Below are 21,896 nucleotides of genomic sequence, written 5' to 3' on the forward strand. Positions count from 1 at the left end.
AGTTAACAGCTTAAGTCATTTTTGGATTAATGCGTATTGGAGATGCGAACCGTTTAAAACGATTCAGTTCGATTTGGTGAACTGGTTCAAAAGATCCGGTTACATCGAATGATTTGTTTGTGAACCAGATAAGACAAACTGCTTTGTTTTAAACTATCACACAACAGACAAAGAAGAGAAGACAATGCAGAATAAAGTCATATTTTTTGCTATTTTTGGACCAAAATGTATTTTCGATGCTTCAAAAAATTCTAACTGACCCTCTGATGTCACATGGACTACTTTGATGATGTTTTTCTTACCTTTCTGGACATGGACAGTATACAGTACACACAGCTTCAATGGAGGGACTGAGAGCTCTCGGACTAAATCTAAAATATCTTAAACTGTTTTCCCAAGATAAACTGAGGTCTCACGGGTTTGAAGTCATTAAGTCAGGGTGAGTCATTAATTACATAATTTTTATATTTGTGAGAACTAACCCTTTAAAGGGTGTGTACATTTTCAGCAAATAGTCATTTTTGGCTGAACTATTCCTTTAAATGGAGAGGTCACCTCAAAATAAACACTGCACTTTCTCTAACTCTTTACTGCCATTTTTGGATCTTGACAACCCTGGTCATTTTTTTTTTTTTTATTGTACAGGCATTTGGCAAAATGTTGTGTTCTGTAGATGAAACAGTCATATGTGTTTGGAACGACATGCGGGTGAGTAAATGTAACAAAATGTATTTTCGATGCTTCAAAAATATTCTAACTGATCCTCTGATGTCACATGGACTACTTTGATAATGTTTTTCTTACTTTTATGGACATGGACAATATACTGTACACACATCTTCAATGGAGGGACTGAGAGCTCTCGGACTAAATCTAAAATATCTTAAACTGTGTTTTGAAGATGAACGGAGGTCTTACGGGTTTGAAACAACATGAGGGTGAGTCATTAATGACATCATTTTGATTTTTGGGGTGAACTTTCCCTTTAAGTAACAGATGCAGATATTTCATTACTTTTAGCCGTTAGTAGTCCAAACAATTATTCAGGCGTAATAATGTCAATGTCAAATTCATAAATTACTTTACTTTCCACAGTGTTTCATTTTTAAAGCAAGTTGTGTTGGTTTACTCCGATGTCAATTCCGAACTATGTGTCACGGTGAGGAAATATTTAAACATTTAAATATATATATTAATTTAAATATTCAGCTTTACAAGACCAGCATTAGCACAAGTGCTTTCACAAGAGGTAATGAATACTTTATAGAAAATTATGTAAAAACAAGTGAGTCATACTGCAGTTTACATTATACAAGCAACAACTTATTTTTATTATGTTATATACAGTGGGGCTCGAAAGTTTGGGCACCCCTTGCAGAATCTGTGAAAATATGAGCAATTTTCAAAAAATAAGAGAGATCATACTAAATGCATGTTATTTTTTATTTAGTACTGTCCCGAGAAAGATATTGTACATAAAAGATATTAACATTTAGTCCACAAGACAAAAAAAATGCTCCATAAGGAAACAAGATGCATTATGAGCTGCGGGTTGAAAACTTTTGGAATTTGAAGATCAAGGTAAATTGTACTTAATTTGTGCACCGGGAAACATACAAGTATCTTATGATGCTTACGATGGGCAGAACTAAATGGGAGAAAAAAATTATATTTCAACAAAATAAGACAAATTTGGCCATCGTGTTCAAAAGCTTTCACCCCCCAGTTCTTAATGCATCTTGTTTCCTTCTGGAGCATCAGTGAATGTTTGAATCTTCTTAAATAGTTGTGTTTTAGTCCCTCCATTGTCCTCAGTGTGATAAGATGCATCTCAAAATCATAAAGTCACTGCTGGAAAGGGTTCAAATATGCAAAGATGCTGGAAAACTTAAGAATCTGCAGGACCTTAAAGATTTTTCTGAAGAACGCTGCTCAGTTTAACTGTTCTGAACAAACAAGGGACTCATGCACAACCATCACAAAACAGAAAGACAGTCGAGGATCATCAGGTGACAGAACACAGTATTAAGAACCAAGGGTTCCCAAACTTTTGAGTGGGGTTATTTAAATTTTTTTTTTTTTTTTGTCTTGTGGACTAAATGTCAATATCTTTTATGTACAATATCTTATTTTGGACAGTACTAAATAAAATAAAATATAACATGCATTTAGTATGATCTCTCTCTTTTTTTTTAATTACTCGCATTTTCAAAGATTCTGCAAAGGGTGCCCAAACTTTCGAGCCCCACTGTATATATGAGTGTTTATAAACAAATCAACTTAAATTAAGAATTAAACTTTAATTTAAGATGTGAAATCTTACTTTGAGTCACTTGAAAGGGATTTTCTCTACTTTCCGTGTGTTTAACGGCTTTTTGAATGCCATTACATTGCACAGACCCAAATATGAGGACTGTTACAGTTTTTCTCAATTGCTAAGACACATTTCTTGAAAGCTGCTCTCCTTTTCTCTAAACTGTGAACACAAAACCCAATTTTCAAGCTACATTAACAAAACCTCAGACTCTTCTTGCAAAAACCAAACTTTCACCTCAAAACAGTTCAATCTGTGCTCAAAACAACTATGTTGTCAAATCGTGCCCAGAGTCAATCAAAAAAAACACTACTGAACAGTCACTAAACACTAAGTAGAAAAATAAAAACAAGGTTCAGGACATGAAGCTGGAGAAATAAATGTTTATTGTTAACTGTAGGCTAAATACATGTTGCAATGCAAAAAAAAAAAAAAAAAACCTGTGCATTTAGCACTTGTACAAAAAGACAAAACAGAAATATTATGTGTTTGCCACTTGTGTACAATAAGCCCAAATAAAGTACAAAAATATGCAAATAAGAGCATTACTCAGCCACAGCATCATGTCTCCATACTGGGTCAGGCCACAGGACTTCATCCACATCACAGACCACATTTTGTCTGGCCAGGCAACGGGGGGAAAAACCCCTGGCATGCGTATCCAGGCTTGGCATGCCTCCACACCTATATCACCACAGGCAAGTCCCATGGCTTGCAGGAGATTTACCCTGGTGTAAGGTTGGCGTACATATACCTTCCACCGCCATGAGGAGAAGAAATCCTCACTGGGGTTTAGGAAAGGAGTACGGTGGAAGGCAAAGACTGATAAAAACTTGGTTCATATTGAACCACTCTCTAACCTGGAGGGCTTTGTGAAACATCTCGGTTACGTATGTAACCTTGGTTCCCTGAATAGGGAACGGGATGCTGCGGTGACGTCACCACGTATGGGAACACCTCCGGTGTGACGAATGTCTGAAGCCCTATACCATCCCGCCAATCCTATTGGCCAAATGGCGCATAGCACCACCCTACGCATGCGCACGCATGATATACCTGGGTGCAGCGCGCCATTTCGCTCAGATTTCATGACTGAAGATGAAGAAATTATCAAGGTACGGAACGGCCAGAACCGCAGCATCTCGTTCCCTATTCAGGGAACCAAGGTTACATACGTAACCGAGATGTTCCCTATCATAGGTCACTTCGATGCTGCGGTGACGTCACCACGTATGGGAACGATATACCAAAACGCCTGACGTACCTGATAACTGAGATCCGAGGAAGCATCTGCTCAAGCGGAGAGAACCCGGGAGCCAGGAGCCAACCTCACATCCAGACTGTAGGACTTGATAAAAATGCTCGGTGAGGACCATCCTGCCGCAGCACAGATATCATCCATAGAAGATCCACTGAGAAAAGCTTGAGAAGAAGCCACAGCTCAAGTGGAATGAGCCTCAATTCCTAAGGGCGAAGCGAGTCCGCGCGCCTCATAGGCCAAAGAAATTGCCTCCACCAGCCAATGGGACATGCGCTGCTTTGTAACCGCATGGCCCTTACTTTTATGTCCAAAACAGACAAACAGCTGGTCAGATTCATGCCAAGGGGCTGTACGATCCACATACAGTCTTGTTCAAAATAATAGCAGTACAATGTGACTAACCAGAATAATCAAGGTTTTTCGTATATTTTTTTATTGCTACGTGGCAAACAAGTTACCAGTAGGTTCAGTAGATTCTCAGAAAACAAATGAGACCCAGCATTCATGATATGCACGCTCTTAAGGCTGTGCAATTGGGCAATTAGTTGAATTAGTTGAAAGGGGTGTGTTCAAAAAAATAGCAGTGTGGCATTCAATCACTGATGTCATCAATTTTGTGAAGAAACAGGTGTGAATCAGGTGGCCCCTATTTAAGGATGAAGCCAACACTTGTTGAACATGCATTTGAAAGCTGAGGAAAATGGGTCGTTCAAGACATTGTTCAGAAGAACAGCGTACTTTGATTAAAAAGTTGATTAGAGAGGGGAAAACCTATAAAGAGGTGCAAAAAATGATAGGCTGTTGAGCTAAAATGATCTCCAATGCCTTAAAATGGAGAGCAAAACCAGAGAGACGTGGAAGAAAACGGAAGACAACCATCAAAATGGATAGAAGAATAACCAGAATGGCAAAGGCTCAGCCAATGATCACCTCCAGGATGATCAAAGACAGTCTGGAGTTACCTGTAAGTACTGTGACAGTTAGAAGACGTCTGTGTGAAGCTAATCTATTTTCAAGAATCCCCCGCAAAGTCCCTCTGTTAAAAAAAAGGCATGTGCAGAAGAGGTTACAATTTGCCAAAGAACACATCAACTGGCCTAAAGAGAAATGGAGGAACATTTTGTGGACTGATGAGAGTAAAATTGTTCTTTTTGGGTCCAAGGGCCACAGGCAGTTTGTGAGACGACCCCCAAACTCTGAATTCAAGCCACAGTACACAGTGAAGACAGTGAAGCATGGAGGTGCAAGCATCATGATATGGGCATTTTTCTCCTACTATGGTGTTGGGCCTATTTATCACATACCAGGGATCATGGATCAGTTTGCATATGTTAAAATACTTGAAGAGGTCATGTTGCCCTATGCTGAAGAGGACATGCCCTTGAAATGGTTGTTTCAACAAGGCAATGACCCAAAACACACTAGTAAACGGGCAAAGTCTTGGTTCCAAACCAACAAAATTAATGTTATGGAGTGGCCAGCCCAATCTCCAGACCTTAATCCAATTGAGAACTTGTGGGGTGATATCAAAAATGCTGTTTCTGAAGCAAAACCAAGAAATGTGAATGAATTGTGGAATGTTGTTAAAGAATCATGGAGTGGAATAACAGCTGAGAGGTGCCACAAGTTGGTTGACTCCATGCCACACAGATGTCAAGCAGTTTTAAAAAACTGTGGTCATACAACTAAATATTAGTTTAGTGATTCACAGGATTGCTAAATCCCAGAAAAAAAAATGTCTGTACAAAATAGTTTTGAGTTTGTACAGTCAAAGGTAGACACTGCTATTTTTTTGAACACACCCCTTTCAACTAATTGCCCAATTGCACAGCCTTAAGAGCGTGCATATCATGAATGCTGGGTCTTGTTTGTTTTCTGACAATCTACTGAACCTACTGGTAACTTGTTTGCCACGTAGCAATAAAAAATATACTAAAAACCTTGATTATTCTGGTTAGTCACATTGTACTGCTATTATTTTGAACAAGACTGTAAGTCTTTAAAGCTCTCACAGGGCAAAGACTTAGATCTCTTGATCCAGCCTCAGCAGGTGAAAAAGCTTCCAGGAACACTTACTGAAAGCGAAAGAGGTTAGATGCGACCTAGGAACATAGTTAGGCCTGGGCCGCAGCAGCACCTTCACAGAGCCCGGTGCAAATTCCATGCATGAGGGTGAAACAGAAAGAGCCTGTAAATCCCCAACTCTCTTGAGGGAGGATAAAGCCATGAGAAGAAATGTCTTCAGTGTCAAGAATTTATCCGATACGGGCTCCAAGGGCTCAAACGGATGCCCTGATAAACCTAGCAACACAATGGATAAACCCCATGAAGGAACTCGCACAGGGCGGAAAGGCCTCAGCCGTCGCGCACGCTGTACGAAACGAGAAACTAGTGGATGACGCCTCATAGAGGCACCGCCTATGTATTCGTGGTAAGCTGAAATGGCTGCCACGTAAACCTTAAAAGTGGCTGGTGTTACGCCATCCGAAAAACAATCCTGGAGGAACTCCAGCACTGAAGCCACTGGGCAGTAAACTGGATCCACATTACGATTGCCACACCAGGCTGTAATCAGTCTCCACTTGAAAGCATATAAGCGTCTCGTAGAAGCTGCTCTAGAATTCAATATAGTCTCAGTGGTTCCAACAGAAAGACCGGGACATACTAATGCACTCCGCTCAGTGGCCACGCCCACAGTTTCCACAGATCCGGCCTCGGGTGCCAAATCAGCCCCTGTGCTTGTGATAATAAATCCTGTCTGAGGGGAATCTCCACGGAGAGCCCGCTAGCAGACTGATCAGATCTGCAAACCACGGCTGCGTGTGCCATCGCGGAGCCACCAGAAGCAGCTGTTCCACTCTGTCCCGCCGTATTCTGCATAATACCGCTGGGATCAAACGAATCGGAGGAAAAGCATACAGACTGGTCCTGGGCCAGCTGTGAGCTAATGCATCCACGCCCAGGGGCGATGGGGGGCATAGGGAGAACCATAGCGGGCAATGCGTAGTCATGTTTGACGCGAATAAATCCACTTTCGCTTTGCCGAATATCCACCATAAAAGATTCACCGTCTGGAGGTGTAATCTCCATTCTCCCTGTTCCAGAGCCTGTCTGGATAGCATATCCGCTCCGAAGTTCAAACGTCCGGGGACATGAACAACTCGGATCGACAGAAATTTTCTCTGAGACCAGAGAAGAACATGTCTCGCCAGCCTGCACAGGGGGCGAGAGCGTAATCCTTCCTAATGATTCAGGTATGAGACAAACGCTGTGTTGTCTGATCTGAGCAGCACAAGACGGCCGATCAGCAGATTCGCGAATTACTGGAGAGCCAGAAAACTGCCAGTAATTCCAACCGGTTTATATACCAACTGCGTTGTGCAGCTGTCCACACTCCATGGGCTGGTAGCCCTTGACAAACAGCTCCCCAACCGGTCAAAGACGCATCCATCGTGACGGTCTCTGGGAAAGCTCAAATCCCCAGCCGAACCCCGGTAGGAGAAACTCGGTTGGCATCCATAGTTTTAACGACATCACACAACTCCGTGTCACCGAAATCGTCGGATGCGGAAGACAACGGGGTGAAATATTTCGTCTTTCCGCCCACTTTTCCACTGAAAAGGGGCGCATGTGAAGTAACCCCAGACAAATTACGGGGAATGCCGCTGTCAATCGTCCAAGTGGTTAACAGACGGACGCCCTGGAGCCGCAACGGGGCCAGAGCTACATCCATGCATTGAGAAGTACGGGGTCTACGACTTCTATAGCCCCTTTGCTCAGCAGAGTTGACATCTCCTGTCACAACACTGCTATTACCATCAGTCTACCACCGTGGAAAGAATTCAGCGGAAAGAGGCGGGCCTCTAAAAAGCGAATTGGTGTATCCGTGACAATTGTGCGTAACACCCATTGAGAAATGCCGGGCAAGCGTTACACGCGACCCAAAACGATACTAGCAGTCTCAAATTTCCGCTTTCTGCAACGTTGTCATACACATAATGTCCGTGCACGGAAAAGCCTGCGGCATTCGTGCACAGGGGAAGTGTATGCATAAGAGCTATTGCGTCCCGTTGTGTATAATCCTGAACGTGTCCACGGCAGGAATTAGACCAACGAATTGAACATCAGGCTCTGCCGCTAACTAAAACGGCGGCTGTGCGAGCCGTCATAAATGGGTCGTCTGTGTAAGACCCTAGAATCACCCCTCAAAATCTGAAAGCTGGATTGCGCAGTGTCCGAGGGATTATTAGTTATTATTTATGCCTGGCGTCACAGCCCGATCCAATGCTGCTCGAAGCGCTGTTTGCTGCGAGACAGTCAATGTCAGAGCGTAGGGACTGCAGTGAGAGTGTTGGATGTGCATTAGCAGTCCAACAGCACTCTCTAGTGGAGGGCACAGACCCTGGCAAACATAGAAGGAAAGCACAAGCGTCAAACTCGCCGCGTTTCGTTGTGTATAATCCTGAAGCGTGTTCACGGCAGGATTTAATCCAACAAGATAACAGTAGGCCACGCCGCTAGCGAGAACGTGGCAGCTGTGTGAGCCATCATAACTGGCCATATTCGCCAGTCTCTCGTGGCGTCCCTCAGACTCTGAAGGCTGAATAGTGCAGAGTGTCTGAGGGGGCGCTCAAATGATAGCTCAATCCAATGATGCTCGAGGTGCCTTTGCTGCGAGACAGTCAATGTTAGAGCGTGGGGACTGCAGTGAAAGGGTTGGATGTGCATTAGCAGTCCAACAGCACTCTCTAGTGGAGGGCACAGACCCTGGCAAACATGAAGTAAAGCGCATGCGTCAAACTCGCTGCGTTTCGTTGTGTATAATCCTGAAGCGTGTTCACGGCAGGATTTAATACAACAAGAAAACATTAGGCCACGCCGCTAGCGAGAACGCGGCAGCTGTGTGAGCCGTCATAAACTGGCCATATTTTCCAGCCTCTTGTGGCGTCCCTCAGACTCTGAAGGCTGAATAGTGCAGAGTGTCTGAGGGGGCGCTCCAATAACAGCTCAGTTCAGTGACGCTCGAAGTGCTTGTGCTGCGAGACAGTCAATGTTAGAGCGTGGGGACTGCAGTGAGAGGGTTGGATGTGCATTAGCAGTCCAACAGCACTCTTCAGTGGAGGGCACAGACCCCGGCAAACATAGAAGGAAATGCATGCGTCAAACTCGCTGTGTTTCGTTGTGTATAATCCTGAAGCGTGTCCACGGCAGGATTTAAACCAACAAGATAAACATAGGGCCACGCCGCTAGCGAGAACGCGGCAGCTGAGTGAGCCGTCATAAACTGGCCAAATTCGCCAGTCTCTTGTGCCGTCCCTCAAACTCTGAAGACTGAATTGTGCAGTGTCTGAGGGGCGCTCAAATAACAGCTCAGTTCAGTGACGCTCGAAGTGCTTGTGCTGCGAGACAGTCAATGTTAGAGCGTGGGGGAAGAACGAGAGGCTTCTCGTAAAGAACCGTAATAAGAGAATGAAATTTTTCCCGAAATAGACACGACTCGATACGTCTAGACGAGACTAGGTCGCGGCGGAGTTTGGCGCGATCCGTTCGGCTAGAGAGGTAGTCAAACGGCATCGCTATATAATAGCATGTCACTTAATCGTGGCAAAAACCCGCGCCGTTCGTGATATGCGCTGATAAGGCTGCTTCCAGGACCTCGGACCTCTTGGTGGAGGTCCGTGAGAAGGGTAGTTTATCCACCGCGTGGATAGCCACATATTAGCACACTGAGAAAGGGGAAGCGCGTTTCTCCTGTCCGCTCGGAGGGAGAGAACCGCTTATGCCGGTCAGAGCCTACTCTGAGTAGAAGCTGCGGTTAGACAACATAGTATAAAGCAAAACTGCTCTGATTAACGCGCTCGAGTAGGGGAGAGCGAGCAAGTGGAAACTCCAGTGCATCACTGTACTCATAGTCAAGCCGCACATATCGCCCCTAACCAACACCTCGTGCGGGGCCTCGGCGACCGCAGAAGCGAACGGTGGGGGTTAGACGCGAGGCGACTGAAGAAATAGACTCCAGAGCGCGGATTACTTTTCTTATTTTACCATAGCCGTAGGCTATCACAGAGAGAACATGAGAGAGGCTGCAAACGAATCTCTCATGAGTGCCTCCCTGTGATAAACCCATATACGGCTCTTACCTTTCGTTGACTCATCGCGTCCGCGAAAGAGGAGTTAACACTGCTCGAAGAAAATCGCTGGAGAACGCGAGATGATAGGGCACAGATGATTCGCTATTCCTGAAGGAATGAAATCTGAGCGAAATGGCGTGCTGCACCCAGGTATATCATGCGTGCGCATGCGTAGGGTGGTGCTATGCGCCATTTGGCCAATAGGATTGGCGGGATGGTATAGGGCTTCAGACATTCGTCACACCGGAGGTGTTCCCATACGTGGTGACGTCACCGCAGCATCGAAGTGACCTATGATAGGGAAACTCACATTTTCCCAAACAACAACATAGATGTGATGCTCATCCTGCTGCCCTAACAGAGCATCTCGCATGTGACGGAGGAAAATGAGGAGCTGGTGAGTGTTGTAGAGCCCCAGGTTGCCATGATGGTGGACAACCCCATGATTAATGATGGCAGCACATAATGTGACATTGACACCATGCTCCCCAGGAACACCAACAATGGCCCAATGGCCAATCACATTACGGCCTCTCCTTCTCCTTTTGGTGAGATTAAACCCAGCTTCATCCATGTAGATGTATTCATGGGGTCTTTCCATTGCATCTAGTTGAAAATAAAAACTCTGTAGAAATAGATATAGTTTTGGAAGCGATACGGAAAAAGTGACTTAGGCCACTACAGTAAATCACTACTTAGAGTAATCAACATTGAATGTGTCTGGATATATGCCAACCTGTACATACTGGAATCTTTGCTTTGAGGGCACTCTGTATAGCTGTTTCATACACAGTCTGTTGCGCTTGAGGACACGATCAACAGTAGAGATACTGACACTGTTGATACCCTCAAAATTTACATGGTCCTCAATGATCTTCTAAAGAATTTCACTCAGTTTAATGGCATTGTTCTCACGGACCATATCAACATTTAGGGCCTCTTGGTGTGGGGAGAACATACATGTCCTCCCAGCCCCACGTGACAGTCTTTCAATTCTACAAAAAGAGAACATGGAGTTACAAAAAATATTCACGGAATACTAGGCCTTCAAACAGTTAGACCGATCCTCCATTACAATACTACAGTATATTGGTACAGTGATGTACTGAAACATATATTTACTTACAGTATACTGTGGTACAGTATATAGTATGTCATACAGTAATTGCTGTCAACTAGGGCCGGGACTCGATTAAAAAAATTAATCTAATTAATTAGAGGCTTTGTAATTAATCGCATTTTAATCGCATATAAATATTTGACCTGAAAACAGTGAGAAGTAATTTTTTTTCACATGGATTTATAGTATACCATTGAATAATGACTGAATACATAAGCTTAAGCAACAAAATATTGTTTATTTTTGTTCAACAGAGTCTAGCCAGACCAGTGCAATTTTTGCCATGAAGTATAGCAATAGCATATTTAGAAACAATTTAGAAATAGTACATTTCAGAAATTCAGGAAACTTATAGGTGCTGGAACCTTCTGTAAAGAGTTTTTTAAGTAAAACACAATACTGTCAATTACATTCAGAACATTGGAAACACTGACTATTAGAAAACATCTCTCTGTTGCTTCAGAGGCCATAACATACTAAGTCCAACTCTCAATAACCTTGCCCAAAACATTAAAGAGTTCAACATAAACTGTTGCACCAACAAAATAATACATAGTTCAACATAAAGTGTAAAGTCCACGCTAGCTGTTATATGTTTTGCGTTGAGGTGATACTTGAGACTCGATGTGCTGTGGTGATATGCGAACGCTAGTTGGTGCTCCAGTATAATCGGTCCCGCCGAAACTCATCCAGTGAGAAACGTTCCGCGGTGCAAAAATAAGTTATTAAAAATTCGGGATTTTTTTTCTGTAATTAATTAATCTTAGTTAACGCGTTATTTTTTGTGTAATTAATTAATCTCAATGAACGCGTTAAAGTCCCGGCTCTACTGTCAACATTTACATACTGTACTATAATGTCAAAAAAATGTTTTTTTTTTTTTTTTTCAGCTTTAATTTGTTTTATTTTTTCTCTTTCAGAAACAAGCAAACAAATACTTAACACCAATTAGAACATAAACAAACCAAACCAAGGGGGATACATATAACAGATATACATCATGGACAGTAAATAAAAATAAAATAAAGAATTACAATTTACAAATGACATTTTTTAATATGAGGGATGTTTTTATACATTTCTTGTTCCTGGAAGTTGAAATCAATGAGTCATAAAATATTTTAAGTTCTTTACAAAAAAATTAAAGGAGGGAGTAATGGACATTATTCTTGCTTTATGAACATGAAACTTCCCAAGAAGAATTATCACCTTCAAAGTGTTATCAACTACATCTGATCCAGTATTACAATTCAAAAAAAGGATCATAGATTCGTCTATTTTAATTATTTTATAAAATATATCAAAAAACAGCCTAGTTACCGATTTCCAAAAGTCTTCAGAATATTTACAGTTACAAAATAAATGTGTAAGTGTTTCATTTTCTAAATCACAAAAAGAACATTTTGGAGAGACATCTTTTCTAAACTTATTAATAAATGTGTTACAAGGATAGTACCTATGTAGTATCTTAAAATGTACTTCCTTTGCCTTATTTGGCAGTAAAAAATTATTAGTAGCCAACCATATTTTCTCAGTGGAGGGTATAAAAAAAGATTGTTTCCACTTTATGAGTGCTTTTGGGTAACAGCTGACATCACAATTAATACATTTCCTAATATGTGAGTTATTACACTTAATATCCATAATATTAATACCTCCAATAACAAGATTTGGAATTTGTCGGACAGCTGAATTATACCTGAGATGTACTTTCACAAGGTACAGCAATTTAGGGGAAATGCTTTTCACAACCAAATTATAATCTCTACAGGAAGAATCAATCCCTGAAAAAGAAACAAACTGCTGATAAGTATAAATCTCACCGTTAATATTTAATAAGTCTGAAATAAATATAATTCCCTTATCAAACCAATCTTTTTTAAATATACTCTTGTTTTTAGCCAATACAAATTGGTTATTCCATAGGATGCATGTATGTGGAGAAAAATTATGCTTAAAGGCTATTTTCCATGCTTCTAAGGATTGCTTATGAAAGTTAGATAATTTTATGGGAAGTTTACTATATTTGAAGTCACACGATAGCAAAAAGGGTAATCCACCACACTTTTCAAAAAACAAATTGGGGATATAAAACCATATGGATTTACTCTGGGCCAAACAATGTTTAATCCAATTGATTTTAAAAATAATATTAAGAGTGCTAAAATCAAGGACATTAAGCCCACCATGTCAAAAAAAGGTAATGGGCTAGTTGCCATAGCTAGTTGCATATCTCCGCCATCTTGGATTTCCGGTCTTGCGAGTGTGTGCGTAGATATTTCCGGTTGTGCTTAAAGTCAGTGCAGAGAACTGGAGAAGACCAAATATTACCTTCTATATGTTTACAGGATTTATAATATCACTTCATATGCAAATAAGATATACACTGCTATTATCACTATACTACAAATGTTAACTGAGCCAGTGGATTTGAAACTTGTCTATGTTTGGGTCTGGTAAATGAATTAAATACACTAATGTTCACTACTGTTCACGAGATGAAAGTTGAACTCGTGTGTATACACAGCTATATAATGTATTTTATCTTACCAAATATGTAAATGTACAAACTACTTATTTCTCGAAAATGTTTGCATTATTATTATTTTTTTTATATAGGCTATATATTAAATATTTACCTCGTGAGACTTGGGCTGCGATTTATCTTCAGAAGTATCCATTTCTCAATTGTACATATACATCAGTCTGTTTCATCGTTATTTTCACAACATATTTTATCATTTTACACAGTAAAAAATACGTGACTAATTTTAATATCTGTTTAATCTGATAATTAATGCAAAACAATAACAATATATACATGGCTGCTCATAGACAGATAATGATTTATGCTGCATATCTTTCACAAACAAATAAACAGATAAAAACGCACATGAATGCAAACAGCGATCTTTTATTTAAGGCAAACCTACCATAATTATATTACGTTTAATTTTATAGTTAGTTATAAATTATGTTATCAAATCAAGTTAATAAAACATGCTTTATCAGAAATCTCTGTGCGTCTGACAGTCAGAAACATTTATCTTACATAACAGAACAAAACCAGCTCTTCGAAAATGAAAAGTATTGCATATTTGAGAGGTTTGTGTTTGAAAAATGAAATCCCCGTGGACCTGACTGGACGCTGATCCGCATAATCAACAGAAGAATAACGCAATCTCCGCGTTGTATCTTGATGAATTTCCACACAGAGGTACGTAAAATATAGGGAGGATGTTTCCCCATGTTTTTGATATACCACTATCCGCTGTTAAATTTGAAAAACATTTGAAAAACATTGTGTCATAGACTGAAAAAAAACCCAGGTCTAAACAGGTGAAAAGTGATTGATTCAATCAGTGGGTTCAGGCAACTGAGCATTTGGTTCAGACAATATGGTTTAATGTTTTAGCAAATGAGAAAAACTGTAAGATCGCTTCTTTAAATGCTTTCTGCTGGTGTTCTTCCTCTGTGCTCGTCGCGCTGAAACGAGCAGCGTTCTGCGCCATAGTGCGCCACCTGTCGGACCGGCGTTTAACTGAACGAAATAAAGTAATCCAACCTGCGAACAGTTTCACAATTTTTCTCTACATTGCAAAATGTATTTTTTATTTTTTCATTGTAATGAATCACTTAGGAGTAATTGACTTCCTGTTTTATAGGCATTTTAATTAAAAAAATACGTAGTTTTGACCTGCAATGTAGATTATGCACAGAATATGCACATTCTCTTAGTGAAATGTTACGTCATATGTATGACAGATAAATTATTTAAAAGAAAAACAAATACTGGAACAATTTCGTTTTAAAAGATTTCTGTGATAAACTAAATCATTCTTAGTTAAAAGTTAAGAGCGCATTTGAAATGTTTGTCCTGTCGATCAGTTGTCAGGAGTGTCCGCCCACTGGTGGTCAGGATTAATCCCTGCGTGTTTACAGCGCGCTGTGTCTTCATTGCTCATGAGGAAGACTCCAGCAGCATGAAGAGCTGATCAAATCTGGTTTAGAGGTCTGTAACTCGGTAAGTGCATCAGATGTCACGGGGTTCATGTTAGTTCTTCATCCCTTTGGAGTTGAAATGTAAGGATTAGCCATAGTTAGCCAGAAAAGTTGGCCGAGTTAAGATCTAACTCTGCGTTTGCGTCTTTTTAGCGCTTCTTATCAGATATCTGATGGATTTAAGTGATGGATTTGTTTAATTAATGTCTAATTTCTTCTAATCGTAATCTTTGAAAGCTCTGCTGCTTCAGCTCGACGTTATTATTATTAGCAAGCACATAGCAAAGCTAAAACTCCCAGACGCTCCCACTCTCTCTCAGGGATGTTTTCAAAAGTTTCTAACTTACATGTGGAAATAATGAAAAATGATCCGCATAGATTGGTTATGGGGATTATTAGGAGAACCTAAAATCTGGGCTTGAAATCTGCTGTACGTTAAGTGTCAATGAAACTTTGCTTGACGTGCTCACTAAAAGTCTTTGGTGATAAATATTAGTTACGGCATCTGCTCTTACTCAGACTTCTTCCATGGAAATTGCAGAAATCCTATCCTGTTGCTGGGCTCTTTTCATCAAACCCCATCGATAAATAATAAATATGTCTGTGTCGGATCAGTTTCACAGCTCAGTGAAAGTTCACGAGAGGTCTGAAGCTTCAGTGTTTCCATACTGTCTTACTCTGTAAGCTCAGGAAGACACATTTGATAGTCAGTAGTTTTTGCGGATCTGCTATAAGTGATATATCATGATTTTAACACATATTGTTGCATTCAGGAATGTTTCTCAGATCGGTGTGTTGGGATCATGTGTTGTTTGTGCTCTTCAGGGTTGGAGGAGAGCTGGGATGGCCTCTAAACTGTTCGACAGACTTCGCCGTACGCTGTTTAAAGAAGGGGAGCTTCCTCCGGAGACGGACGGACACGGAGCAGATGACTTCCCAGAGAGCTCTGAGCTGGAGGACGATACAGACTGTGTGTCAGCACGACTCCGAGGAACCCTGTGCTTCGAGGGAGAAGGGGTCCTGGACTCTGAGGACGCAGGAGACGCTTCGGGGCCAGACAGCGACTCTGACTTCTTTGGGGAGTCCATAGATAATGCATGTAGCAGCACAGGTAGTCATCAATAACATGCGTGTTTTATGAAGCTGGAAGACTATATTACATATAGATGAATAGAAGAAATGAATTTGTATAGGTGAATTGAAGACCAGGATTCACGTTCAGAAGCTGTTACAGGGATAGTTCACCCAAAAATGAAAATGAATTTACTTGCTCCAAAAGTTATATTATTCGTCAAACGTTTAGGGTTTAGTTTAGATTTTGTAATGTTTTTTAAAGAAGATTTCTATGCTTACCAAGACTGCATTTATTTGATTCAAATACAGTAAAAACATAAATATTGTGCAATATTGGTGCAATTTAAAATGGCATTTTTGTGTGCGTTAATATATTTTAAAAAGTAGTTTAAATCCTGTGAATCAAAGCTGAATTTTCAGCATCATTATACTCCAGTCTTCAGTGTCACATGATCCTTCAGATATCATTCTACAATAACATTTACAATAATGTTTTATGCAGCTGGGAAGCACTAAACCAATGTTTATACAGTCTTACTGACTCCAAACTTTCAGCTTTACAGTATGCAATTATTATTGATCAGAGCTCAGCCCTTATAGTTCTTGAATCACATTCTCCATTCTGTGTATTCAAATTGATGTGTGGCCAAACAGACTGAAAAGCAGTGGTTTTTGGTTATTGTGAACTTTCCATATTAACTCTTTTCCAAACAAATGGCAAAGACTTCTTTTAAAAGCAGCATGTGGTTTGGAGCAAGCTCTTCCTTTAAGCACACTCCGAACATATTTGATATGGTTCTTGTGAATTTACAATAATGTATTTTTAGGCAGATTTCACTTCTTCTTTTTCGTTCTCTTGATTCTTCAGAGTTGCAGTTAATCTTGTCTTTGGTTTATAGAGACCAGCCCAATAGGGCCTTCCCCAAAAACCTCAAACATGATCACCAGACAACTACAAGAAAACTGGAGGAGCTCAAGAACTCGTTGCATTCCTGAAAAACTCATTTTTGAGGTGACTGATGCCAGTGTTGTGCATGAAACTAATTCCAAGTATGTGGTAAGTACACTAACCCCAACTGTGAACCATTTCGGTCAAGTTTCAGTTTTTATACCAACAGTCAAAGAAGCATTTCATATTTGGGAAAAGGACAAATTCAAGTGTTCACACTAAAGAATAGGTCTTGTCAAGTCTTGTAAAAATCTAAGTTGTAATCTGTAAGAAAATTAAGAATTTGTACTCTTTGTATAAATACTCTAAAACTTTCTCTATATTTAATCTGTAAATATATATGTATATATATATATATATATATATATATATATATATATATATATATTATTTATTTATTTATATATATATATATATATTTTTTTTTTTTTGAATTTAGTACAGTTATCTTACCAGAAAATGACTTTGGTAGAAGTTGAAGTCACCGTTTGGAATATTAGTATGTGATATTTATTGTACTTAAGTACAATTTTTTTTTTTTATCTTAAACGTACTTAAGTATTGAAAGTAAAAGTACAAGTAAATGGAAAAGAAACAAAAATAAAGCTCAGAGGGGATATTGATGCATTTAAACTGCAGATACAGTTGTATAAATAGGCCTAATGTTTTGTTTTTAACATAAAACGTTGAATACTGATATTTGAAATAATTTAAAACAAAAAATAGTCGAAATGTGAAATTAAAACCACCTGTAGGTGACAGCAAGTGAATGTTACTGAGTGAATCACTGAATCATTTATTCAACCGATTCGTTCAAAAAGCTGATTCATTCAGTAAATAAACACCGTCCATTGCTCAGAGATGCAAAACAGTCCTGTGATTTTTGTTTGGAACTATTTCCATTGGCAAAATTGAGCAAAAACAAGCAATATTATGTCTAAAATGGAAGTCACTTATTGCTTTAATTGATTGCACGTCATTACAACAACACTTACCATATCATTGCAGAGGATGCTGCATATCGGCCTTGACTTGAGTGGAAAAGTTAAATAATCTGCGGCTTGTTTTGCACCTGATCAAAGGTGTTTTAGGAGTCTAACTTGCAAACGCCAGACCAATGATTCAAACCTGCTTTCCTGCAGTCTGTGTTCTTCTGACTATTTTGTAGTAAGTAACAAATATACTTAGGGAAATGTATCTGAGTAAAAGTATACATTTTAATTAGGAAATGTAGTAGAGTAATAGTTAGCTGAAATATAAGAACTCAAGTAAAGAGCCACAGATATTACCCAAAAATACTTGAGGACTGTATCGGAAGTATTTTTACTTCACGTTACAATACTGGAAGTACAAGAGTGAGTGATGGTACGTCTCAGATCAGGCTTACACTCAGGTAAACAAACGTCAAATGTGAATGTGAGGCATTTTTTTTTATTATTATTACGATATCAGGACAGTTGTATCACCCTGACAATCTAGGCTTCATGCCCCCCAAAAATATAAAAATTCAATTTAATTCAGAAAATTAAAAACCTGCTCATCGTTTAAAAAAAAAAAAAAAGTATATTTAGGTCAATGCATGTGTGAAATGTATGTATTTTTGAATAAACTATTACATCTGGACAAAAAATTCAAATATAAATGTAAGCGTCATGTCAAGCACCCATCTAACAGTTGCAGGTTATTTGTTTTTCTGATTTCACTCTTGTGGTCTTTCTCATCAGCTCTACACGATTCACGTCATCCATTCTGGGACGTTTGACAGAACTCCCGCTGTCATCACGCGGCGCTACACTGACTTCGAACGGCTGCACAGGCGCTTGCGTCGCCGTCACGGAGATGAAATGGATGGCGTGTTCTTCCCTCGCAAGAAGCTGCGCAAAAAACTTCGCCGCCGAGACCATTGCCAAGCGCAGCCGGGCGTTCGAGCAGTACCTGACCCACCTCCGCTCCCTTCCTGAACTACGGAGCACACCTACGTTCCTAGAGTTCTTCTACCTGGGGGATCTGCGCGCGGGGCAGATGCTGATGCGAGTGGGCCGCTACCAGGACGCCCTGGGCTCTCTCCTCAATGCTCTGCGACTCCAGGAGAAGTTAGGATGCCATCAGCTCCTGCAGCTCAACCAGCTCCAGCGGGTTCATTGGTTCTTCACGCTCTCCGCCTTGGTCACCTGTTTTCAAGAGCTAGACCAGCTCAGTGAGGCTCAGGAACACTGCGACCGAGCCCTGCAGGACCTAGCGCCTTCACAGGAGGCTTTGCAGCAGCACCAGTTGCACCCTCTGCTCATCCCGCTCCTCCAATCCAACGTCAGGCTGTCCTGGAAGATCTCGAAGGACAAGAGGCGCTGGGAGGCTCTTCTGCGGGAGATCCAGGAGCAGGGGATTGATGTCGGGAATCAGCTTAACCTGAAGGAGTTTCTGATCAAAGAGAGCATCGAGGACAGCGAGGGGCTGGTCAGGGCCAAGAGCAAAAGTGAAGATGTCCCGTAAGCATTCAGGAGTAATTTTTTTTGCAGTTTTGAGGGATGTTTCTGAAATATGTGTGATATTACTAAGGAAACCTGTGGAATTAATTCAAACTATTATAATGCACAACACACCTATCACTTTGAAACACGCATGCATTTCATTGGCACATTTCAGTAGCGTATATTATAGCCTTATTTTTATTTTTTTTGGTAACACTTTACTATATAATTCAATTTGTTTACATTACTTAAAGGAATAAATACTCAAAAATACTCTACTCGCCCTCAGGCCATCAGAGATGTAGATGAGTTTGTTTCTTCATCAGAACTGATCTGTAGCATCACTTGTTCACCGGTGGATGCTCTGTAGGGAATGGGTGCCGTCAGAATGAGAGTCTAAACAGCTGATACAAACATCACAATAATCCACACAATTCCAGTATATCGATTAATGTCTTGTGAAGGTATTTTAACATTACAAACATGCAGCTTTTTGCTTCATAAGACGTTTATTGAAGTCATGTGGATTTGGACTCTCATAGTGACGGACGCATTCACTGCTAAATAATGTTACATTTCTCTCATCTTGAATGGCCCAACAGTAATTCAGTTTTGATATTTGGGTGAACTATTCCTTTAATGCATTACAAATTAATACTTTCAGCCAGCAATAATAGTGTAATATATGAAAATAACATTCAACTAGATTAGTAAATGCTATAAAAAGAATTATGGTTTATTATAAGTTCATGATAGCTCTAGTGAATTAATTAATGTTTAAAGATTGAACTTTATTTTTGTATTCTATAAAATAGTGAACTGGGTTTTGGTGTGACACAGAACTATTTGAACCACTTCATTCCTCATTGTCAGCTGTCCTGAGTTGCAGCCCAGTTTTAGATTGAGTAACCTTGAGCTACAGAAACCTCTCCACCTTCATTCCCTCTAGTGGACATTGGTAAGAATTAAGCGAGGCAGTCTAAACTCTTAACTGCTGTTTACACTCCGCTTTCTTGGACTGATTTTCCATTTCAGTGAAGAATGCAATTTGAAGGGAATTTCCTCTTTTGGTGTAAATTATGAATGAAATTGTCAAAGCCTTCAGATATTAATCTGTTTTTGTGATGGTGTAAACCTCAGTTTTAATTTTTGTTTTGTTACAGTGCTTTTTGGAGTACTTTTAAAACTTATGGTCACAGCAGTTTATTTAGCCAGTTAAAAAAAAAAAACTCTAACCGGCTTTTTAGGCCTTTTTTTTTTTTTTTGTCTAGCATTTTTATTGAATGATTTTGAATACAGAGATAGAGAAAACACTATTATTCCACCAATACTCTATAGTTGTTCATTTTAAAAATCTAAATGTTAAAATCTGAGCCTACATTTTTATACAATCTTCACACATACATACATATATATATATTTATATATATATACATACACACACAAACACACATATATTTACATACACAGAGAGAGAGAGAGAGAGAGATGGATATAGATATATATTTTTTAACAAATTGTTGTCCCTTGCATGCAAATTCAGATAATTTTGTAAAGTGGTTAAACCGATACCTGTTTTCCCCTCTCTGTTACCTACTAAAATTGAACTTCAATATATTTATTTATGTGTTTATTTATTGTTGTTGGGCATAGTTGAATTATCAAAGTAATATACACTTCACAAAGCCAATTTCACAAATATTGTCATTTTATAGGTGCATTTTGGCAAACTAAAAGGCCTTTACATTAAATGGTTTTAATTCAGGTTTTGTATTTCAAATGATGTTATGCACTGAAAGTGTTTTCAATAGGTCAATAAACTATTTTACATAACTCTAAGATGTACAGAATTTGTACTGCACTTTGCTAATGCAAAAGGTATTGTGTTACGTTCTCTCATTTCCTGTTCCTCAGTAAGTTTGGGTCAAAGACAAGAGCCATCTGTCTATGAATTGTATTATTTATTTATTTTAGTAAATTATTATTTAGTCGTTTAGTTTAATGTATATATTTAAAGAACCAGTCTCAGCTTCCAGGGGCTGATTGCATACACTGCTTAGACTAGTCTTATTAGTTACTTATTACTTTTTGTCTGGTCCTAACTTGTATTAGTTTGAATACTAACTTGAATAAACTTGTAAGCTTGTACTAATTTGAATCCCTAAAGTAAGACATTAATATCTCTTGCCCATCTAGTGGTCACATGAAACTACAGGATTTCCTCGAGAAGCACATCTAGATAAAGCATGCATACGGTCCATTTGTATATTCTATACAGAGGGTCCAGTTCTCTTGAAATCTTATTGCGCTGCAAACATGCATGACTTCTGACAAATATTTCTATGTGCCTCATCCACAGAGGAAATGCCACTTCTTTTTTTCCTGTGCAACTGCTTCCATGGAGAAACGGAGGGGTTTCCATTGAGGTTTCTTCGGGTAAAAGTGAAGTGAAGTGAAGTGAAGTGAAGTGAAGTGACATTCAGCCAAGTATGGTGACCCATACTCAGAATTTGTGCTCTGCATTTAACCCATCCGAAATGCACACATACACAGAGCAGTGAACACACACACACACAC

The 21,896-nt window shown here is 39.7% G+C and overlaps 1 pseudogene; it reads left to right on the forward strand.

Moving 5' to 3' along the window:
- The first annotated feature begins 882 nt into the window (after nt 1-882).
- Nucleotides 883-21,737, forward strand: LOC113082136 (sorting nexin-21-like; annotated as a pseudogene).
- The last annotated feature ends 159 nt before the right edge of the window (nt 21,738-21,896 follow it).

This window comes from Carassius auratus, unplaced genomic scaffold (genome assembly GCF_003368295.1).
Source record: "Carassius auratus strain Wakin unplaced genomic scaffold, ASM336829v1 scaf_tig00035768, whole genome shotgun sequence".
Taxonomy (NCBI): Eukaryota; Metazoa; Chordata; class Actinopteri; order Cypriniformes; family Cyprinidae; genus Carassius; species Carassius auratus.